This window comes from Nomascus leucogenys, chromosome 8 (genome assembly GCF_006542625.1).
Source record: "Nomascus leucogenys isolate Asia chromosome 8, Asia_NLE_v1, whole genome shotgun sequence".
Lineage (NCBI taxonomy): Eukaryota > Metazoa > Chordata > Mammalia > Primates > Hylobatidae > Nomascus > Nomascus leucogenys.
In genome coordinates, this window is record NC_044388.1 from 19,772,615 (window position 1) to 19,787,886 (window position 15,272).

Sequence of the window (15,272 nt, forward strand, 5' to 3'; positions counted from 1 at the left end):
AATGTTTCTATACATTAACTATCTGAAAAGGACATTAGGAAAAGTTTCATTTACAATAGAAAAAAATTAACTACCTAGGAATAAACTTAAATGAGGTGAAAGGCTTGTTTATTGAAAACTACAGAACAATGATGAATGAAATTAAACAAGACACACACACAAAAAAACACCTATGTTCACGTTTTGTTAAGACAGTATTTTTAAATGCCAATATTACCCAAAGTGATCTATAAATTCTATGCAATCACTATGAAAATTCCAGTGGTATTTTTTATAGAAATAGAAAAACAATTCTAAAATTCATATGGAACCACAAAAGACGATAAATAGCCAAATCAATCTTGTAAAAGAACAAAGCTGGAGGCATCATACTTCCTGATTTCAAAATATATTAATATTACAAAGCTACCATAATCTAAACAGCATGGTATTGGCATAACGACAGACATACAGAGCCACAAGAACACAAAAAGAGAGCCTAGAAATAAGTCCACACATATATGGTTAACTGATCTTCAACATAGATGCCAAGAATATACAATGAGGAAAGGAATGGCATCAGGAAAACTTCATATCTACATGTAAAAACCTATAAAAAAAAAAAAAAAAACTGGGCCCTTTTCTTACACCATACACAAAAATCAACTAAAAATGATTTAATAAACATAAGACATGAAACTAAAACTCTTAGAAGAAAACATACAGGAAAAGCTTCGTGACACTGGTGTCAGCGATTATCTCAAGGATTTAATACCAAAAGCATAAGCAACCAAAACAAAAATAAACAAGTGGGACTACATCAAACTAAAAAGCTTCTACACAGCAAAAGAAACAATCAACAGAGTAAAAAGGCAACCTATGGAATGAGAGAAAATATTTGCAAACATGTATCTGACAAAGGGCTAGTCTCCAAATATATAAAGAACTCCTATAATTCAACAGTAAAAAAACACAAATAACTCAACTTAAAAATGTGCTAAGGACATCAACAGACATTTCTCCAAAGATATACAAATGGGCAGTAAGCACATGAAAAGATGCTCATCATTAACCATTAGGAAAATGAAAATCAAAACCACAACACAGTATTACCTCACACTTGTAAGGATAACTATTATCAAAAAACCAAAACAAAACAAAACACAACATATATATTCCAGCAGTCCCACTTTTGGGTATTTATCCAAAAGAATGAAATCAGGATCTCAAACAGATATTACCACTCCAATGTTCACCACAACACTATTCACAATGTGATAGTGATAGGTGCCAAAACCTAATGTCCACCAACAGATGAAAGGATTTTTAAAATGTGGAATATATGTACAATGGAATACTATGTAGTCTTAAAAAAGAAACTCTAGGCCGGGCGTGGTGGCTCATGCCTGTAATCCTAGCACTTTGGAAGGCCGAGGCAGGCGGATCACCTGCAGTCAGTTCAACAACAGCCTGGTTAACATGGTGAAACCCCTTCTCTACTACAAAAATTAGCTGGGTGTGGTAGTGGGCATCTATAATCCCAACTACTCCAGAGGCTGAGGCAGGAGAATCGCTTGAACCTGGGAGGCAGAGGTTGTAGTAAGCTGAGATGGTGCCATTGCACTCCAGCCTCGGTGAAAAGAGCAAAACTCTCTCAATAAAAAAAAAAAAAAAAAAAACAGAAAGAAAGAAATTCTAGGGATCTCGGACTCCCTGGACACTCCCTCCAGCCCAGCCTCTCTAGCTCTGCCTGCGATGCATGCTCCTGCCTCCAACTCAAAATGCCAGTGTGGAGAGGTGGAAATAAGTGTGGGGTCTGCAGGAGGGCCATGTACCACGCAGAAGAGGTGCAGTGTAATCCACCGCTACTGCTTGCTTTTTTTTTTTTTTCAGACGGAGTCTCGCTCTGTCACCCAGGCTGGAGTGCAGTGGCACGATCTCGGCTCACTGCAAGCTCCGCCTCCCAGGTACACGCCATTCTCCTGCCTCAGCCTCCCGAGTAGCTGGGACTACAGGCACCCGCCACCATGCCCGGCTAATTGTTTGTATTTTAGTAGAGACGGGGTTTCACCATGTTAGCCAGGATGGTCTCGATCTCCTGACCTCATGATCCGCCTGCCTCGGCCTCCCAAAGTGCTGGGATTACAGGCGTGAGCCACCGCGCCCGGTCCACCGCTACTGCTTTCTATGCATGGTTTGCAGGAATAATTTAGATAGCAAGACAGTGGCAATTCACGATTAAAAGATCTACTGCAAATCCTGCTATGGAAAGAAGTACGGGCCAAAAGGCTACAGTTTATGGCCAGGGCACTGGCACACTTAACATGGACCGTAGTGAGAGCCTGAGCATCAAGCCAGAGTGTTCAGCCTCACATGCCTACGACAAATCCAAAGACTTCTAAATTTGCTCGGAAATACAGAGGTGCTGAGAAGTGTTCCAGATGTGGGGATTCCGTACATGCTGCTGAGAAGATAACTGGGGCTGGAAAGCCCTGGAACAAAAACTATTTCCGATGTGCAAAGTGTGGGAAGAGTCTTGAATCAACAACTCCTGACTGAAAAAGAAGGTGAAATCTATTGTAAAGGGTGCTATGCAAAGAACTTTGGGCCCAAGGGATTTGGTTATGGCCAAGGAGCAGGGCTCTTGTTCATGCCCAGTAAGGTGTAAACCCAGAACCAAGCATCACACACTGAGAATCTCTTCATAATCTAGGCACAGATAATCTTTCTAAACTACTGCAAAATTCTACCAGCACTAAGTACTATATATTACCCTGTACTCGGATAGGCTGGCTAACTCGTAGGAAGAGAGCACTATATCTTATCCTTTTGCTTTATTCGCCAGCATTTTTGGGGAACCATTTCTTTTACAATTTAAATAAAACTTCAGCTTGAAAAAAAAAAAGAAATTCTACAAAATGGCACAACATGGATGAATCTTGAGGACACCATGCTAAGTGAAATAAGCCAGTCACAAAAAGACAAATGACTGCATAACTCCACTATCTAAAATAATACAAATTCATAAAAATCAAAGAGTGGAATGATGGTTAGCAGAGGCTGGGAGAAGGGGAAATGGAGAGTAGCTAATCAAAGCTCATGAAGTTTCAGTCAGTCAAGATGAATAAGCACTAGAGAGCTGCTGTACAACACTGTACCTATAGCCAACAATAATGTATACTTTAAAATTCATTAAGAGACTAGATTTCTTTACAATATTTTTAAGAGAATATTTTCGCAAGTAAAAAAAAAAAGTTTTCACCTGATCCCAAGTTTTAGTAGTGTTTTTAAATGTTGAGGTAAAATAAAAGCAAAAGTGTTACATCTTAATTTTTAGCACACACTACCATGTAAGCAAGATTCAGAAATAATACTCTGGCACTCATTCCCAGCTGTTATGTGTTAAACACAACTGCAAACCATCTATAATACAACAAAATCTAAAGTCTTACTTAGATTAAAAAAAACCCAAAGGCGTTCACATACTATTATCTGCTTTTAAAAAAAAGAAATGTCTTTTACCTGGTGGCTAAGTTTATCTTCATAGAATCCACTATTCTCCTCAACTACAATGGGATAATATCCCAACAAATCCATCATAAGTTGAAAGTAACAAGTCAAAAATGCATTTCATACACCTAACCTACTGAAGCGAACATCATAGCTTAGCATAGCCTATCTTAAACACACACAGCAACACTTACATTAGCCTACAGCTGAGCAAAATAATCTAATACGAAGCCTATTTTATAAAGTGTTGACTATCTCATGTATTTAATAAATAATACTGTACTGAAAGTGAAGAACAGAAGTACAGTTTTTACTGAATGTCTGCTGCTTTCACACCATCGTGAAGTTGAAAAATCTTAAGTCAAACCATCACAAGTCAGGGACTTGTGTGTACTTCATTTCTGGTAACCAATGACCTTATCTGCTTTAAGGATACAATCAGGGAAGTGAAATCAGTCAGTACACATTGATTTACAAAAGCTATGTTTAGAAAAACCAGTCCTCGACATGAGTAAGCAAAGTGGGCAAGAAAACACCATTTGTGTGGTTTTTGGACAATAAAAAGATAGAGAACTGAGGGCTGAATAAAAAAAGAAAAAGAAAAATTGAGCTGTCGAGTGGCTGAATAAAAAAAGAAAAAGGAGAACTGATGGATCAAGTTACACATAAAGGTAAGACATTAAAGATTCAAACAGTCCTCCAATTCATTAATCAGGGAACTTGAATTCTGCCTGCATATGGTACCAGCTGTTTCCCCGCTAAGGCAAAAGAAATTGGTACTGCAGCAGTACATAATGGCTTTGAAAAGAAAAAAAGAAGAAAGAAAAAATATATATATAAATTTAAGCACAAATCTAATCTTTAACCCTACTAATCAATCACCTTTTGGGCCTGTCCTCCAAGAAAATCATAGTTTCCACCTCACTTTATTTTTTTATTTATTTTTATTTTTTGAGATGGAGTCTTGTTCTGTCGCCCAGGCTGGAGTGCAGTGGCGCGATCTCTGCTCACTGCAACCTCTGCCTCCCAGGTTGAAGCGATTCTTCTGTCTCAGCCTCCCAAGTAGCTGGGATTACAGGCACATGCCACCATGCCTGGCTAATTTTTGTTTTTATTTTAGTAGAGACAGGGTTTCACTGTGTTGCCCAGGCTGGTCTCAAACTCTTAAGCTCAGGCAATCCACCCACCTCAGCCTCCCAAAGTGCTAGGATTACAGGCGTGAGCCACTGTGCCTGGCCTCCACCTCACTTTAAACACTCATACTCCATGAGGATCTCTAAAAGGAATGTTACCTAATAGGAGACTATAAGAATCCTGTTTATTAACTATACTTAAATATTCTGTTGTCACAAATAAGTTTGCTTTACATGTCCCAGTAATGCTGCCCTTCACATATAAGGATGGCTAATCCTCTATTATTAAGATACATAACCCGTTTATTTAGCGACAGTGCATTTGGACTGACTCAGAACGCCTCAGGCTAAATATAAATAGCTAAATATAAAATCTAAAACCACACTACTGAAGTGGCATATGTAGGGGAGGTCTACCACTGAGTCCCTTTGTCTGAAATGCTTGTAGCACATTTCTGCAGGCAAGAGCCAGGTCCAGCCTGCACACTCCATACCCTACACTAAGCTTTTAGGCCTCATTCCTTCTTTGAGCTTTTTTGTGTTGGCTTGTGACAACCCTGAACCAATTACTCACACTCAGTCCCCTACCACTTAACTATCACTGCTCATCCAAACATGTCTTTTTCCCTCAACTACACTATAAACTCAATAGCTACAAGAACTGCAGGTCACACAAACCAACACTCACCATGCCTGGCATATAGCTGGTACTCAGTAACTGTTAAATAAAGGGATAAATGAAAAACTAAGCTAAGTAACCAGACTTTTTCCCTAATTTTTTCAACTAACACTATATCCCTAAACAAAAACTGTACATTCTTATAATTAAGAATGAATTAGGCCAGGCGCAGTGGCTCATACCTGTAATTCCAGCATTTTGGGAGGCCAAGGCGGGTGGATCACTTGAGGTCAGGAGTTCGAGACCAGCCTGGCCAACATGGTAAAACCCTGTCTCTACTAAAAATACAAAAATTAGCTGGACGTAGTGGCAGGCGCCTTTAATCCTAGCTACTCGGGAGGCTGAGGCAGGAGAATCGCTTGAACCCAGGAGGCGGAGGTTGCAGTGAGCCAAGATCACGCCATTGCACTCCAGCCTGGGCAACAGAGCGAGACACCGTCTCAAGGGGAAAAAAAAAAAAAAAAAACCCAGAATGAATTAATCCCAGTAAGTTCACAATTAACTCTTTTCTTTCCCAAACTTTACTAAGAGGTAGGAAGGAACCCTCCTGTCATCCAAAGCAACAAACAAGTCAAAGAAGATTCAACAATCCAACTGCTTTCCCCTAAGTGCTAATGCTCTATTTGCTCTGTATTATAACAACTGCAGAATATCCAGATGGTTCTCATACTTATTCACAAGTAATTGGTCTTCTTCTATTGAAATCTATGTTCCCCATGTTTTCATGTTCAAGGTATGTTATGGGGTAGGGAGGTAGAACGTAAAAGGGATGGGCAATCAAAATCTTAGTCAAGCAAGTTAGTCCCTCCTACACAACTACTTGCCTAACATCTATCAGTAATTCACATCTATGTTTTTAATTTCTTGCTTCAACTTCCAATCCTTTTATTAAGATATAATCAAAGACACCCTCTACTTAGGAGGCTAAAGCAGAAGATCAAGAGTTCAAGCCCAACCTGGGCAAAATACCAAGACCCCATTTCCTTGCCCCCAAAAAAAGACAAAGACACCCCACAATGATATTATTGAACACAAAGTAGCCAAAAGTAATTCAACATGAGTTACTAACCTGAATGAGTTTTTCCTTGTAAAACTATAGGGCTTGGCTGGTCTGAAGGCAGTTGAGTTATTTCAATTGATTGCTCACAGTCAGTTACAGATCCAACACCTTTCTACCCTTTCCCCCTTCTCACTGAAATGCACTTGACGAGTTAAAACAAATAAAAAAACAAACAAACAAAAAACCTATATGGCTTAAGCCTTAAACTAAAGAACAAAAATATCTAGCTATGAAACTTTCACAGGGCACTTTCATTTTAAAAGATCAACTATTTATCCTGAAAGGATCTGCAAGAAATACGGTGTTTTCAGTTCAAAGCTTTGAGTTAAAGAAAAAGTCTAAAACTCTACTGATTTCACATTTAGTCATTTATATGTTATCACAGTAACAGTTGGAGGAAACATAATAGGAAGAAGAGTACTAAGGAGGAGGAGGAGGAGGGAAAGAGCAGGCTTGCCCTTTAAGCTGGTAAGTACCAGTGCTTGATGCTGAGTGCTTTATTTCTAATACTTCATTTAATCCTCGGAAAACACTCTGAAGAGGGCATTATTTTTACTACTTTTTTAGATAGCGAAATTAAAGATTAAAGAAGTAATGTGCCCAACATAAAAAGAAACTAATAAAACTAGTAAGTGATATGGCCAGGAATTGAACCATTGTGTAACGCTAAAAGTCCTCCTTCTTAACTATTGTACAATATTTAAATTAGTCAGGTAATCCAAAAATTTCAAAGCAAATCCAGTTTAGAGGACTAATTTTAGTATAGTGAAACTAGATTTAAGATCTAGGAACACAGGCTTCTTTTTAACCAAAAGCAAACTTCGTGCAAAGAATCTTTTCATCCTTCCACCTCCCCTCTTCCCCCATATACACACCAAAAAAATCTTAAATAAATACAGCAGATTTTAACTTTGGAAAAGGAGAAAACAATTATTTAAAAACAGTATGTCTTAAGTAGAGTAAGACTGTAGTCTTCTGATGCCAATAAGACATTTTATAAACACTGTCACATGAAAATACACAGCTAAACTGCGTAATTTCTGATAGGTGAGCCAGTAGTATTAATAACTCAGTACCACTAGGTATGCCACGAGGCTCTATTCTGTTAATAGTTTATCAACTCAGATAAATACTGAATAGCATACTTACCCAAGATGACATTAACTCAAGGCTGGAGAGGGATAGCCACCTTGCCTCATAATCAAAACAAAATTCTAGCAAGCTGATTATCAGGCAGAATCAACGAGAAGAGGCAATATACCACCACCTCAACATTTACAAAAGCCTACGTATACTTATTAGAGATAAATGTAAAAACCTACTACTGGCTGGCTGGGTGCGTGGCTCATGCCTGTAATCCCAGCACTTTAAGAGGCCAAGGCAGCAGGATCACTTGCACCCAGGAGTTCAAGACCAACCTGGGCAACATAGTGAGACCCTAACTCTATTGACAATAAATAAATATAAATATATATATAAAACCTACTACTATACTGAAAAACCAACTACTAACATACCAGATGCTAAGGCTCTACAATAATAATTCAGACAAACACATGGGTTAAGTTGACCTCATACATCATTTAAAGAGCTGTAAAAGCATTCTCAGTGTAAACCTATTGCTAAAAAGGTAAACATTATCCTAAACTGCATTATGAGAAAGATAGCTTTTTAGTCCAAGCGAGTCAATGAGCCTAGAATATTTCACAACAATCCAACCACACCTTGAGAAGTCTATATTCAGTTTAGGGCATCATTAGAGCCTGCTACCAAGCATGGCATACTATGGTGACATTTCTGGAAATGAGGTCTTAAGATGATCAGTGGAAGGAATTAGGAATATTCAGCCTAGAGAAGTATGAAGGGCAGTACCTAACCATTAATTGGATTTCAATAAAGATTTCTAAATAAATAAAGGATATGACAGGCAGGCATCTTCAAATATTTTAAGATATGTTACATGAAACATGACATTCTCCCTAAAGACAGAACCAGCATCAACAGATAAAAGTTTCCAATCACCAGAAGGTTTCTAGGAGAGATGTGGTGCCATTTCTATATGGGGTGGGAAATTGGTCCCCTCACCTTAAAAATTCTAGGAATGGTCTGGCAAAATGCAAAGGGATCTCACTGCCTCCTTACTGCCTGTGGTACTAAGGTTTCTGAAAATGTATCAGTAGCCTCTGTTAAGGGAGATACTGTGAAATGGTTACCTTCTCCACTGAACCTTAAGTTCCAGAGCATGAACCCAAAGAACAGTGGCATAATCAGGCTTCAATGCTCTTAAGTATTCTTAAATATTCTTTGTACTTAAAGAATAAAATATTCTTAAATATTCTTCACTTGACGAATTAAAAACTAGCACAATCACAACTCTTAAAAGATAAATCTTATTTTTCTCCCATACTTACAATACGTAGAAATGAAAAATATGGTTCTAAATACTATTAAATATTTGTACCCAAGAACTAATTCTAATCCATTTTCCACACAGCAATAAAAATCACAATTAAATGCATTTACCTCTGGTTACCAACAGGGATTATATGCAAAACAATCAAACTGCTCTGGAGACCAACAGATATTATATATAAAACAATCAAACTGACAGAAAAAAACAAACATCTTATTCCTAAAGAGTAGTATTAATTTTAATTTTACTTACACTACTAAGTCATTCTTAATGACCTGCTCATTGTTTTAAAAAAAAGTCAAGTAGTGAGAAAGGATTTAATGAGATTTCCAGTCCTACTGCCCAGAAGTAACATCTGTTAACTATTTCTGTGTATACTGCCAGCCATTTTCTATACAGGTGTGTATATAAGTATTTCTGGTGTTTTTTTTTTAATTACTAATAGAACCACACAATAACAAATTTTGTCATTCAATACATCTTGGACTCCATGTCACCTTACATACTAACCTGCCTCATTCTTTTCAGTGGCTCACAGGGCATTTCATTGTATGTAGTACTTCAATTTTAACTAGTCCTCTTGATGACATTTAGGCTGACTCCTGTCTCTTGGTATTACAAATGTTGCTGCGGTAAACATCCTGTACAAACTTCTTGGTATGTTTGTGCAAGTACAGGTACAGAATACATTTCTGAAAGTGAAACTTTGGTTGTTCATATTTTTTATTCTGCTGGCTATCGCTACTTATCTCCAAAGGGACTGTGTCAAAAACTTCAAACTCAGAAGCTTCTATTTCCCCCACAGTCTAGCCAAGACTAGTCATTACTACACTCTAATCTTTGCCAATCTGACAAGTGAAAAATTATAATTTTGTTTTTAATTTGCATTTCTTCATGACTGAGGTTGAACATATTTTCATCTATCTTTTGGCCTTCTATTTCTGTGAAATGCTTGTTACCTAGAATAAGGTCACACCCAAACATAGTACTCAAAAAGTCTTATGTTTGTACCTATGTAAGAATATTATATTGTCAAAGTAAAGGACAATTCAAGGCAATGCTTATGAAAATTCCAACTGCCTTTTTAACAGAAATGGACAAACTGATTCTAAAATTCATATGGAAATGCAAGGGACCCAGAATACACAAAACAATCTGAAAAAAAAAAAAAAAGAAAGAAAGAAAGGCAGACACTGTTAAAGGTCTCACACTTCCAGTTTCAAAATTAACTTACTACAAAACCTACAGTAATCAAAACATTATGGTACTTACATCAGCAAAGACATATAAACCAACAGAATACAGAGTCTAGAAATAAACCCATCATTTCTGGTCAATTGATTTTTGACAAGGGTGCCAAGACATTCAATGGAGAAAGAATAGTCTTTATAACAAACAGTATTGGGATAACTGGATATTCCATGCAAAAGAATGAAAGTGGGCCCTTATGTCACATCATATGCAAAAATGAACTCAAAATGGATCAAGCATGAGAGTTAAACTATAAAATTCTCATGATCTTCATCACATTGAATCAGGCAATGGTTTCCTAGATATATAAAGCACAAACAATAAAAGAAAAACACATATAAATTGGACTTCATCACAATTTTAAAAGTTTCTGATGTAGAGGACACCATTCAGAAAGTGAACAGGTAATCCACAGAATGGGAGAAATATTTACAAACCATATCTCTGATAATTATCTTATAAACATTGCTGCAGTGAACACTCCTAGGTAAACATCTTTGTATACTGGTACAAGTATAGAATATATTCCTATCCAGCATCCAGAATAAATGTATTTGTGTGTGTGTGTGTGTACACACATATATATAAAGAACTCTTACAACTCAACAAAAAATAACCAAATTACAAAATGGTCAAAAGATTTGAACAGACATTTCTCCAAAGATATACAAATAAACAATAAGCACATCACACTTCCTAGTTTCAAAACTAACTTATCACAAAATCTACAGTAACCAAAACATTGTGGTACTTGGATCAGCAAAGACTTATAAACCAATAGATTAGAAGTCAGAGTGCAGAAATGATTTTTGCGTATGCTGTGAGATAAGAGCCCACCTTCATTCTTTTGCATGAAAAATCCATGCAAAAGATCCTTGACATATCATTAGTCATTTGGGAAACGCAAATCAAAACTACAATGTGAAACCACTTCATACCCCCTAGGATGCGATGAAAAAAAAAACAAAACAGCAAAGTGTTGGAGAGGATGTGGAGAAATTAATTAAATGGAATCCTCATACACTGCTAGTGGGAATGAAAAAATGGTCCAACCACTATGGCAGTTACTCAATAAATTAAAGATAGAATTACCATGACCCAGCACTTCTACTCCTAAGTATACACCTGAAAAAACTGAAAACATTTTTACACAAAAACCCATACATGAATGCTCACAATAGTGTTATTTTTTGACAAAAAGTAGAAATTGATGAATAAACAAAATGTGTATATCCATACAATGGAATATTATTCCATCGCAAAAAGAAATGAAGTACTAACACGTGCTAGAAGCCAGACATAAAAGGTCACATATCGTATGATTCCATTTATATGAAATGCCCAAAACAGGCAAATCTATAAAGACAAAGTAGATTAGTGGTTACCAGGGGCTAGTGAAAGGGGAGAATGGGAAGTGACTGCTAATGGGTAAGGGGTTTCTTTTGGGGGTGATAAAAATGTTCTAGAATTATATCAATATACAATTTTGTGACTATACTAAAAACCACTGAATTATACACTTTAAAATGATAAATTTTGTGCTAAGTGATTCTATCTTGAAAAAGAAAAACCCAGTAAAGGACAGGGTCTACAAAATAATTCTTGATTTACCACAGCTATAAGAGAATTAGTATTCATACTGTAGGTGGCTCTGGGTCTAAAACTGTGCATCCAGAACAAATGAGATTTAGTCGACGGGCATGATTTCAAGAACTGACAGTTATGGGGCCACAGCTGATATCAATTTCCAGGTGTAAACAATGTAGAAATGAGAGCTGTAACTAAGGAACCAGGCAAGCAAGCCCAAGAGAATGATTGCCAAAGCACATGTCCTTTAACTGCTATCTGGCAAAGCAATTACAGCTGTACCCAACCTTAAGCAAATCTACTCCTTTTAAGAACATATCTTTATCATAAATAAATGGGAGAGGGATACTGTGCTATGATGAAACAGGATGTAGGAGGAACTTAAAACAGCACACAAACAATAAAAAGTGAACCTAATTTTATTACAAATGACTAACATAACCCTTAGGCAGGGATGAAAAGAACCCAAGTAACTTCTGAAAACAGACTTTGCCTGTATACCATAAAGTTAAAGACAAATATAGTACTCTAGTTTAAAACTGTGTTTCTCATCGGGGAATGAATAGGTTAGTAATTCTAAAACTACTTTTGTTTGTGTGTACTCAGATGAAACAAGTAAGTCAATATACTGTGGCTGAGAACAGTTTCTCACCTTTGGAGAAGGAAGTAACAAAGAAAGAGAAAAGGTCTGAAGAGGAAAAAAGACCAAAATGGACCCTATGGTGGAAGAACGGAACTGGCAGCATTGCTGGCACAGTTTTTTATTTATGTACATAGACGGATAGACAAGAAAATAAAAATATATGTGTTCATACATGTTACTAAACATATATACTGCTAGCTCTATCTACTAAGAGAGCCTAGAAGCAATGACACCCAGTAGCATGGAGCACACCTGGCACCCAGATCTTGGTTTCTAGATATCATTCTCTAGTAAAATGAACTCAGCTCCCTGGAAAAATGGTTGATTCCATGGCTGGTGCAAGCAGGAAAAATACAAGATACACCCAGAACATCATGTGATACCAGAAAGTAAATTAGTGCTCACAAAATGAGAGACGGTATTGTAGAAAGGACACAGGAACAAATTTTCAAGTGCCCTCAATAACCAAAGCAAGAATGACTTGAGCAACAATTACTGGATTTTAACCCATAAAGTAAAATATCCACAAAGCCATGTAAATAAATTAATTGGATAATTAATAAGTAAAGGAAAGGGGACAGTACTTCCTTAATTGTAGAATTCCAAATATAGTAAGAATGAGTGAAATAGAAAACTCGCCATTAAGCAAAGACCAAAGCAGTAATAACTGCTGCCAGTTAAGAACCATTGATACATTGCAAAACTGGCCCACGTAAAGTATGATGGAACACAGGATACTGCAAAACTGGCCCATGAAAAGTATGATGGGACACAGGATATTTGCAGTACCTCCCCACTAGAGGAAAGTATTAATTACAAAGGAATTACTAATTATTATACAACTACAAGGTTAAAATGAACATTTATTATTAATTACAAAGGAAAAAACAGTAACTTTACAATGAAGAAATCTGGCAGACACAGTGATCACATTAACTTCACCCATCCTAAGACATGCTAATCATGGGTGAAGATCTGACAACCCCAAATTGAGAAACATTCTAAAAAAATAACTAACAGTACTCTTCAAAAGTGTCAGTAACATTTATAAAAGATGGGAGAAAAAAAGACTGAAAAGCTTAACAGATGGGAGGAGACTAAGATGATGATAACTAAATGCAAGGTAGGATCCCAAATTGGATCCTGAACTAGAAAAAGGATAGTTTATAAATGTGAATGTCCTGGTTTTAATAATTATACTATGGTTATATAAGATGTTAACATTAGGAGTAACTGGGCAAAAGATATCCAGGACCTCTTTGTGCTATTTTTATACCTTTTATGTAAGTCTAAAGTTATTTCAAATTTTAAAAATCAACATAACTTTAGAAGATTTTAGAAAAACCTCTCAAAGTAAAGTAAATCTTTCTACCATAATTGAATTTACATCCAACAGTTAACTACAGCTGAATTATACTGCCACTCTGGAAAGAATTTGGCATTTTTTGATAATTAAATTAAAAAGTGTGCATAATACTCCATCTACTGATACATCTGTTTGTATAAATTATTCTAGGTTTGAAAGAAATTCGGTACAAGGATGGGGGAAAGGGGTATCATACCATCTACATATTTTTTAAACCTGTCCATTTTGTTGCCATCCTATATTAAGCATGCAACCAGTGTTTTTTAAAGCCTTCAGTGAGCAACAATTATTTTATTAGCAATACAGAAGATGGAAAGGAAGGGAAGGGAAAGGCAAAGGGAAAGGGAAAGGGAAAAGGAAAGGGAAAGGGGAAAGGAAAGGAAAGGGGAAAGAGGAAAAAGGAAAGGAAAGGGGAAAGAGGAAAGAGGAAAAAGGAAAGGAAAGGGGAAAGAGGGAAGAGGAAAAAGGAAAGGAAAGCGGGGAGGGAGGGACAGAAGGAAAGAAGGGAGGGAGGGACAGAAGGAAAGAAGGGAGGGAGGGAGAGAAAGAAAGAAAGTTTTTTCAGATTCCTTTATACCTTCTCCTAATACCTCCCCCACCATGACCAATGACATTCATTTCATAAAGCAGCTAATTGGTGAATCTAATTTTACAGGCTATGACAAACCAAACCCTTATGAAAAGACATTATGGTGGCATTCTTAACACCCTGTGCTTCCAGACCTAAATAACTACAGGTACAATGGGGAGCCACGTAAGCCTTTAAAAGCAGTTGACGGTCAAATACAATTTAGTATCATTTAAAGCTACCAACTTTGAATCCTATAGGGTTAAGTTAAACGATAATTTATTTGCTGTCACAAAATGTACTCTATTATTATTTTCCACTTTTAAGTGGTGTTCCTCAAAAGCTAATTTTTCTAACCAACTAATTAATGAATGGAATATTTAAATAATCTTAGTTTAAGATGAAAAACAGGCATATTATTTCTAAATTCCACCTGCAATTAATAAAACGTACATTAGTAAGTCCAATACATAGTTTACCGAACTCAAGGACTTTTACCTACAGTAATTCCATTCTATAGATGGAGAAAATAATGTATAGTAAGAGTAAACGGGTTTTTTTCCTAAAAGGAAAGAAATAGCAGCAAAGAATTCCAGTGACTCCCTAAAAATGAGAATGCCACACAACTATGTACGTGTAAGAAGATTTTAAACACTGAGGCTATGACTGGAATAGATCACTAAGGGATTGGTATTAGAGATGAAAATATAGGTGGTCCTGTCCCTAACATCACTGAAACATTCAACACCTTACAAAATAAAGGAAACATTCAACACCTTACAAAATAAAGTAAAAAGGCACCCGACAAGCAAAAGAAAGCCACCTAATGAAGACCCTAACAAGGAAATCTAAGGAAGAGTTCTGACTTCAGGGAGCGGTCTACTTAGAATTAATAAATGGATAAAAAGGAAAAAGGCAATAGACACAGGAGGTCTAGCATTTTCCATGAGAAATAATTCAGTACATTTTGGTCGTGATTTCAAAGAATAGTAAAATTGCTTCCAAACAATAACAGTTGTGTGAGCAATAAATAATACATAAAACGTATTTACAGGCTAAAAAGTAAAATTTAAGGGCTTAACT

At 36.6% G+C, this 15,272-nt stretch overlaps 1 protein-coding gene and 1 pseudogene across 4 annotated transcripts in view; one reads left to right on the plus strand and one right to left on the minus strand.

The window, feature by feature from the left end:
- The window catches only part of ATP2C1 (ATPase secretory pathway Ca2+ transporting 1), a 154,751-nt gene that overhangs the window by 95,922 nt on the left and 43,557 nt on the right, over positions 1 to 15,272 (minus strand). The gene's annotated exons all lie outside the window — the stretch shown is intronic.
- Positions 1,653 to 2,864, plus strand: LOC105740111 (annotated as a pseudogene).